Below are 7727 nucleotides of genomic sequence, written 5' to 3'. Positions count from 1 at the left end.
GCCGAGGTGTAGGAAACGGACTCGGCTCCACCCATTCATGTGCAGGCCCCTCGGGTCTCTCAGGCAGAGAAACACACTCGCAGTCCTTGCGGGGTGTGACCAGGGCCTCGAACAACTCACCGGGAGCAATGAAGGTGCTGGGAACAAGGAGACCTTCATCCCTCAACCCCTGCCATGCAAGACCGAAATCGACCACCAGGTGGCGCTCCAAGACCGCGGTTAAAAACCCACCAGCGCCGGCGCTCGCTCAGTACACCGGTGTGGGGTGGAATAAAGGCTCCAGGCCCGTTCACCCTGAAATGGAAGAAATGGGGTTTATACCAGTTACAACAACCGCAAAGGCTAATGTTTCTATTTCGCTTGTGATGTTCCACTCCCCGTTTAAACTCCCTATTCCAGACAAGGCGCTGGGCTGAAACTTCCCATGGAGCAGAGGATGGCTTTGAACTTCTGATCCTGCTGCCTCTGCCTCCAGAACGCTGGTATTTCAAGAATGCACCGCCAAGCCTGGATTTGGGGTATCAGCCGAACCAAGAGCTTCCTTCAAGGAAGCAACAGCCAAGCTGCATCCCCAGCCCTAGATGCTCTTACGGTGAGCGTTTTTCCTTATGAGGAAATGGGCTCAGAGAGGGTGGGTGCTTGCCAAGAGTCACACAGCCCTGAAATTGGAACCCAGTTACCTGACTCATCTGATGGATGACCCCCCTCTTGCTACCCCCAGACTTGAGACAGGGAAATGTAGTTGTGGGGAACAAGGTCCAGCAGCGGTCGGATGAGTGGTCAGGGGAGCGGGGACGCATCTGGCCTGGTCTTGAAGCAGTCTCTGCACACCATCCCCCAGCTGCTGGGTGACATTTTCTGGGCGGGGGCTCCTCACAGCATCTCCATCTTCCTCAGGATAGCTAAGGAACTGTGCTTTCAGATGGGTACAGGCCTCAGAAAGGATGGGATGGGGCCAGATGGCAGGAGCGAGCCCAGGAAGCCCCCCAAAGACTCACACCACCTCCTCAGTCCTGTTTCCCAACTCTTGTCAACCTCTTCCTTCCTCAGCCTGGGCCTGGGAGCCAAAAATGTTCTCGTCTTCAATAGGACAGGTAGACTGTCCCTCCCCTCCACATGAGTGAGTGCCAGATGAACTGGTTCAGATGAAAACTGGTTTGAAGAGCTCAGAGTTAGATATCTGAGGAGGAGTCCCTGCCCAGAATCCCCCAGTGAGGGGCTGGGGGTGTGGCTCAGTGGTAGAGCCCCTGCCCAGAATCCCCCAGTGAGGGGCTGGGGGTGTGGCTCAGTGGTAGAGCCCCTGCCTAGAATCCCCCAGTGAGGGGCTGGGGTGTGATTTCATGGTAGAGGGCTTGCCTGGCATGAACAAGGCCCTGGCTTCCACTTTGGAGTCAAGAGCTTCATTTTTGTTTTGTTTTGGGAGACAGGGTTTCCTCTGTGTAGCCCTGGCTGTCCTGGAACTCTCTGTAGCCCAGGCTGGTCTTGAACTCACAGAGATCCACCTGCCTCTACCTCCCGAGTGCTGGGATTAAGGGCGTGCGCCACCACCACCCAACAAGAGCTTCATCTTTTAAAAAACAGGGAGGTCAGGATCATGGAGGGGTGCAATTGTATATGTAATAAACCTTAGCAAAATGCTCAGAAATGGGCAATATTAATGTGCTTTTAGTGCAGGATATCCTGCTGTTTATGGATTTGTTCATTCAATCAAGCATTTCGGCGGTGCCTCATGTAGCTCAGGCTGGCCTCAAACTCACTATATAGTCTTCCTTGCTGTCCTAATCCTCCTGCCTCTTCCTCTTGGGAGCTGATATTTTATTCATTTGTCATCATACCAAACTACGCCCTTCGAGGTCAAAGGTGCCACCCACCACGCTCTCTTGCACAGGCCCACATGAAAGCCAGGGGTTTCAATCAGTCTGAGACAGACAGACGTGGCCTCCGAGTCCCCCAGATCCAGTTAACTCATCACAGTCACCCACTCATCAGAGCAAGGAGAAAACAGTGTACGGCTTAGCTTGTGGCCTCCAAAGTGTGATTTCACCTCTCTCCCCCTTTGTCTCCCCCGACCAATTCTTCGTTGTTGTTGTTGTTTCGAAATCACGTTTATATGTGTATCGGGTGCCTCGGGAGGCCAGTACATAAAGCGTATAGGATGCCCTGGAGCTGGAGTTACAGGTGGTGGTGAGTCTCCAGATGTGTGGGTGCCGGGAACTGAACTCGGATCCTCTGTGGGAGTAGTGCAACACTCTTAATCACTGATCCGTCTCTCTAGTCCTTGCCCCGGCCTCCCAGGTGCCAGGAACACAGATCTGAGCCACGGGGACCAAGGTTTGTTTGTTTACTTTTCTATCTGTTTGTCTGTGTGTTTATCTGTTCAGGGTATCTCCTATTACCCAGGCTGGCCTCATCCTCTTAGGCTCAAGGGATCCTCCTGCCTCAGTCAGGTCAGTACCACCATGCTGCCTAAAGTGTGGTTTTTAAAAACAAGAAAAAGAGCCAGGCGGTGGTGGCTCACGCCTTTAATCCCAGCACTCAGGAGGCAGAGGCAGGCGGATCTCTGTGAGTTTGAGGCCAGCCTGGGCTACCAAGGGAGTTCCAGGAAAGGTGAAAAACTACACAGGGAAACCCTGTCTCGAAAAACAAAAAAAAAAAAAAAAAACAAGTAAAAGAAAGCGAAGGGGTGGTGGTTCAGGTTCTGGGTTGCATTCATGCCTGTGTCTTTTTTTTTTTTTAAGCTCCAAAGGGAGGGGGAAGGCTATGATGAAGGGCAGGAGTTCTCACCCCCCCACCCCCCACATGACGAAGCTTAGAGAGGCCAGGAGTGTGAGCTCCACATTGATCTACTCCAGGGCCCGTGGCATGCATACTCATCCCGGCTGCACGAAGATTTGAGTGACGCCTGCAAGGCCAAGTCCCCCAGTTCACTTTGGCATTGGGGCTGCAAACGCGTTTATCAGGACTCATCCCGACTCGATCGTGACTCCTGGTCACAAGAGGCTGAGGTGCTGGCGTGGGAAGACCTTCCCTCCCCTCAGCCTCGGAGCCTGTCTCTGCTCCTCGGTGTGCCCGGGGGTGTGGCCACGTTCTAGAACTGTCTGGGATGGCTGCAGAAGTGTGGCCACGTTCTAGAACTGTCTAGGATGGCTGCAGAAGTGGGGCCCTCACGCCCAAGCCTGCCACAGCCAAGAAGCCTGTCTGAACTAGCTACAGTTCTTATTATGACCACCAGGTGGCGCTCCGGTCCCGCTGGTCCAAACTACGCGGGTGACTAGGCGTCTTGTGTAAACTGGGTACCCTGGGCATGATCAACTTCTGAAAGCACTGAAGCCGTGCCCGCCTGAATTTGGGAACTGGCCTAGCAGAAATCCCTTGGGGCTCGGCTGTTTGCCTAGCATGCTTGAAGCCCTGAATTTAATCCCCAGCACCTCATAACCCTGGCGAGGTTGTACATCCACGTGGGAGGCGAAGACTGGAGGACCGGAAGTTCAAGGTCATCCTCCGCAACATAAGGTGCTCCAGGCAAGCTACGTGAGATCCTGTCTTTAAAACAACAAAAACCTCGGGCTGACGATTTGAAGATACACCACCACTTATCCTGTTGGTCTAGGGCAATGCACGGGCTCCTCTTCCCCCACCTCTGGGTCCTCTCTAGATGCTCCTGATGGATAATGGAGGGAAGGGAACATCAGGTCCACTCAAGGGAGGGACAAGCTAAAAGTCAAACCGACTCAGGCCTGTCCAAGTTTCAGGGCTGTTCAGAAAGGCTGTGACCCTATCTCCCCGGAAGAGGGTTTCCCATAGTGTCCTTCCATTCTCTGACTGTCTTCTGGGTTTGGGGGCCATTGCTTGTTGTCTACAGGGGTATCCAGCAGCATGGGCGTCGATGCTAACGTTTGTAAGTATGGCGGAGTATATGTGTCAGGGGACAGAGGTTTCCTGGCATGTGCGGGAACCCGGTGGGTCTGTGAGTCAGAGTGTGAATGAACACCGTGCATGTGTGTCCGTGGGTTTACGGACTTTTCTGGAGGGCTACCAACGTGCATTTGTATGGGGACCTGCCATTTGTGACTGTGCTGTGTCTGTGTAGGTTGTGTGTGTGTGTGTGTGTGTGTGTGTGTGTGTGTGTGTGTGTGTGTGTGTCAGTGACATGAGATACAGCGTCACCAACGGCAACTGATGTCTGTGAAGTCCGGAGCCCTGTGTCTAATTGGCCCGCCTGCTGTGGAGGACACGCCCTCTTCCCTACTTGGGGCTCCAGTGTTGTCTCTAAAGCCCACTGAGCCCCAGGCCCTGCGAGGGAGGCTGGGCACAGTCTCTAGGTGACACTGCCCACGGATGCTTTTCTTTTTAGCCTCAGGTGGCTGTGGACAACAGCAAGGACCACCCCTGAGCTCCCCCCTCACCTGGTCATTCCGGACACCTCCAGCCCCCACCAAGCTCACTCCTCCAGGTGGGGTCCATATTTTCCCTTTTTGTCAACACATCAGCGGGGCTTCCTTCTGGACAGGATGTGAGCTGTAAGGGGACAAGCCCTGCCCACGACCAACATCAAAAGCAACTATAGCAAGGCCACAGTGGAAACCATGCAGCTTATTATGTAACTACTCACTTTCAGAACACAGCAGGAAGGAAAAGAGAGGTGGGCATACAAGGGCTCATCATGGAGCCCCTGCCTAGAATCCCCCAGTGAGGGGCTGGGGGCGTGGCCCAGAGTAGAGCCTCTGCCTAGAATCCCCCAGTGAGGGGCTGGGGTGTGGCTCAGTGGTAGAGCCCCTGCCTAGAATCCTCCTGTGAGGGGCTGGGGTGTGGCTCAGTGGTAGAGCCCCTGCCTAGAATCCCCCAGTGAGGGGCTGGGGGTGTGGCTCAGTGGTAGAGCCCCTGCCTAGAATCCCCCAGTGAGGGCCTGGGAGCGTGGCTCAGTGGTAGAGCCCCTGCCTAGAATCCCCCAGTGAGGGGCTGGGGGTGTGGCTCAGTGGTAGAGCCCCTGCCTAGAATCCCCCAGTGAGGGCCTGGGAGCGTGGCTCAGTGGTAGAGCTCCTGCCTAGAATCCCCCAGTGAGGGGCTGGGGGTGTGGCTCAGTGGTAGAGCCCCTGCCTAGAATCCCCCAGTGAGGGGCTGGGGTGTGGCTCAGTGGTAGAGCCCCTGCCTAGAATCCCCCAGTGAGGGGCTGGGGTGTGGCTCAGTGGTAGAGCCCCTGCCTAGAATCCCCCAGTGAGGGGCTGGGGTGTGGCTCAGTGGTAGAGCTCCTGCCTAACATGGGAGCCATTCTCCAGCCCCTCACTGGGGATTCCAGGCAGCAGCTCCATGATGAGCCCTTGTATGCCCACCTCTCTTTTCCTTCCCTGTTGTGTTGTCTCCCCAGATATCTCCCCAAAGGGGAAAAAAAGAAAAAAGAGGGTCAGAGCTGCTGGGACATAATTCTTCAGTCACAAGAGCACTGGACTGCTCTTTCCCGCTAATGCTCTTTTCTCCGGCTCACTTTTACCAAGGCTGTGTGTGCACATTTATTCTTTCGCACAGCTAGTGTAGGCTGCCAACCACCACAGGGAGATGCCCGCACCTTCCTTCCACCCCCGCAGGTCCTTGGCAGCCCAGTGTCTGGTTATAAGAGGCAGTTATGGGCTGGAGAGATGGCTCAGTGGTTAGGAGCACTGGCTGCTCTTCCAGCAACCACATGGTGGCTCACAACCATCCGTAACGAGATCTGGCGCCCTCTTCTGGCCTACAGGCATACATGTAGGCAGAACACTGTACATAATAAATAAATCAATCTTTAAAAAAAAAAAAAGGAGGCAGTGTGTACACTGCTTCACTCTTTGAGCATGCTTCTGTTCTAACAGTTAACCCATCCCTCAGATGTTTGGAGCTTGGTCGAAACAGGTTGAAGGGGGTGGTGAGGTAGCTGGACAGGTAAAGACGATCGCTGCCGTGCCTGACTGGTCCCCAGAATCCACGTGGTAGGAGAGAACAGATCCCAGCCAGGCGTCTTCTGACTTCCACGGGCATATCATAGAAACAGAGAGAGAGCAACGGTGATGAGGACAGGAGGCTGAGCCGGGCGGCAGGAGGGAGCAAGACAGACTCCATTTTAAGAAAGGACTCCGTTGTAAACAGGACTTGACCAAGGGCTGGTTCCAGTAAAAACCACAAGCAGAGGCTGGAGGAGGTGGGAGGAGGGAAGAGGGGGATCTTTGATTGGTGTGTAAAATGAACGAACAAAAATTTCTTAAAAAAATCAAATCCACAAACAGTTCCAACAAAAATCTCAAACTGCCAGGGCCCCGGTCAAAGTGGTCCCACCAGGGTGGGCTGGCCAAGGAGGAACTCTGGTAAACAACATCTGCCAGCTCCACATGTCCTTGTGGCTTCCTGATAACCATTGTTGAAAATTCCTCCAGACCCCAACCAGTGAATTCAAAGGTTACATGCCCTTACCCAAGGCGTGTACCTCCCTGCTTGCGGTTTTTCCCTTTAAAAACCCCAAACCCCAAGACTCAGGGCCAATCTCCTCCACCCGCTGTGTCGGAATACTAGAATAGGGTCCGAGCTTGAGCTGGTAATCAATACCCCCCTGTGTATGTGCATTGGATGTTGGCTCTGTGGCGGTCTTGTTCAGGGGGGTCTCACAATGCAGGCACTACAGACACACCCTTGCAATCCCAGCATTCAGGAGACAGAAGCAGGAGGATCATACATTTGAGGTTATAGAAGGAGACCCTGTCTCAGAAAATAGACAACAGAAAGACCTCTTCACATTCAAGGGCCACACAGCCATCTCAGGTTAAACCACATCTACAACATCAGGGGTCCCAGACTCAATGTTTTGAGTGCATTTCCTGGTGGCCTTTTTTTTTCCCCCCTTTGGTTTTTCAAGACAGGGTTTCTCTGTGTAGCCCCAGCTGTCCTGGAACTTGCTGTGTAGAGCAGGCTGGCCTTGAACTCAGAGATTCACCTACTTCTGTCTCCTGAGTACTGGGCATAAAAGCATGAGCCACCACCACCTGGTTTTAATTAATTTTCAATTAATTAAATTGAACTGGGTGTTTGGACTGCATGTATGTCTAGGTATCATGTGCATGCCTGGTGACTGAAGACCAGAAGAGGGAGTTACACATGGTTGTGAGCCACCACATGGGTGCTGAGAATCGAACCCAGGTCCTCTGCAAGGGCAGCCAGTGCTGCTATCCACTGAGCCGTCTCTCCGGCACCCCACTCCTTGTGGCTTTTCTGTGCCTCGTCACCAAGATCAGTGTGGTATGTGAAGCGCACAGGTCCTCTACCCTCCAACCCTCCAGCACTGAGCAGCCCAAATATGGCGGGCAAAATGATAACTTAAGCACAGGGTCTTCATCGTCGAGGAGCCAGCCACATCACCCCAATGTTGTCCGTTGCCAACTCAGAAACAAGAAACCACCTTGTTGAGAACCAGTGTTTCTCAACCTGTAGATCGCAGCCCCTCTGGGAGACAGACAACCCTTTCACAGGGGTCCCAGATGGGATATTTACGTTACGATTCATAACAGTAACAAAATTACAGTTATGCAGTGAAAATAATTTTATGGTTGGGGGTCACCGCAGCATGAGGAAGGCTGAGAACCACTGTTGTAAACATTTTTATTTGCATATCAACTTGAGCCCTCTCTTTAAGTGCAAAGGGGCCGTCCATCGAAGTTAGTTGTAGACAGAAGACGGCCATTTCCCTTTGCCAGGCTGTGAGCACTTAA

The sequence above is a fragment of the Peromyscus maniculatus genome, chromosome 1 (assembly GCF_049852395.1).
Source record: "Peromyscus maniculatus bairdii isolate BWxNUB_F1_BW_parent chromosome 1, HU_Pman_BW_mat_3.1, whole genome shotgun sequence".
NCBI classification, from domain to species: Eukaryota; Metazoa; Chordata; class Mammalia; order Rodentia; family Cricetidae; genus Peromyscus; species Peromyscus maniculatus.
This window is presented reverse-complemented; position numbering follows the sequence as displayed.